Consider the following 1,208-nt stretch of genomic DNA (forward strand, 5'->3'; position numbering starts at 1 on the left):
CCCCCCTCCTCCCTCTCTTCCTCTCTGGAATTAGTGTCGCCTGTCCCTTCCCGGGGACCTGCTCCTGGCCAGCCAGCTCTGACTGAGTGTCCCTGGCCCACAGTGAGAGCTTCCTGTCCTCACTGTCCAGGCCGGCGAAGCTTGTCCTCGGCCTTCTGTGTCCTGCCCGTCCCTTCACGGTATCAGGGAAGGTGTCCAAGAGGCCGCGGGTGAGCGTGGAGATGGACCTGGGCCAGGTGTCGGCCAGCCGTGGGTCAGCCCCTCTCGCCCGGGCCGGGACAGTCTGGGACACCCGTGAAGGCTCCAGCGCCGGGGGAAGTGTGAGGAGGGCCGAGCCTGACCGCAGGGCCCCAGACTCTCCCTCCTCCAGTCCAAGGCCGCGGACGGCCCTGCTGTCCTTTTTACTGGCTGTGTATCTATAATGTTTTATAGTTAGGGTATATTCCTTACTCATGGAAGCTCGCCGGCTAACAGTCTACGTGTTGCATGAGCGGCGGCGCTCTTGTCATCTGTCTTATGTTTCTTGCATTTCTTTTTGTCCCCCTGCTGTGTATTGGTTCGTTTAAAGCAAGCAGCACAGTTACAGTCATCATTGGGATCTTGTGCCTTTACACAACAGGGCCTGGTTCTTGTGTTTTCCCCACTCCCTGCCCTCCCTTCACCCCCTTCACCCTCCCTATTTAAAAGACTGTTTCCGGTTTTTCCTTTTCTCACATTTTTTCTTTTCCCTTATTTCCTTTCCCTCGCCTTGCCGCTTCTCCTTTAGCCATTTTCTTCCTATTTCATATTCCCAATTACACATTTGAGCCTTTTTTACACTTTCAGTTTTTCATACCAGAGAAACTGTTCGTTATTTAAACACGTGTGCTATTTCCGTTAAGAGCATGGCCTCTGTTCATCCACTTTCCTAAAACAAAACCTGTTCCCCTATCCGAAGGACAACACCTAATACTCTAGGCGGAAAATTTGCCAGACACGAGGCCTCGGTGAGCAGATCCCCGGCCCTGCAAGTCAGCGGGTGCCTCTGTCTCTGGCGCCCTCCTCCGCGGAGGCTTCGGGAAGGTTCGTTTTCCTCCGACCGGCTCTGCTGCCTGTGTGACCCTGAAAAGCCAGCCCTCTTCCCTCTGTGCCACCTGCTCCTCGGCCCCGGCCTCCAGTGGCGCCTGGAGGGCTCTGGTGGGGCCGCAGCCGCCGCCTCCTGTCCGAGG

The 1,208-nt window shown here is 56.4% G+C and overlaps 1 protein-coding gene across 7 annotated transcripts in view; it reads left to right on the plus strand.

The window, feature by feature from the left end:
* The window catches only part of Lef1 (lymphoid enhancer binding factor 1), an 86,372-nt gene that overhangs the window by 42,099 nt on the left and 43,065 nt on the right, over window positions 1–1,208 (plus strand). The gene's annotated exons all lie outside the window — the stretch shown is intronic.

The sequence above is a fragment of the Fukomys damarensis genome, unplaced genomic scaffold (genome assembly GCF_012274545.1).
Source record: "Fukomys damarensis isolate Sample0158 unplaced genomic scaffold, DMR_v1.0_HiC HiC_scaffold_25, whole genome shotgun sequence".
In the NCBI taxonomy this organism is placed as follows: domain Eukaryota; kingdom Metazoa; phylum Chordata; class Mammalia; order Rodentia; family Bathyergidae; genus Fukomys; species Fukomys damarensis.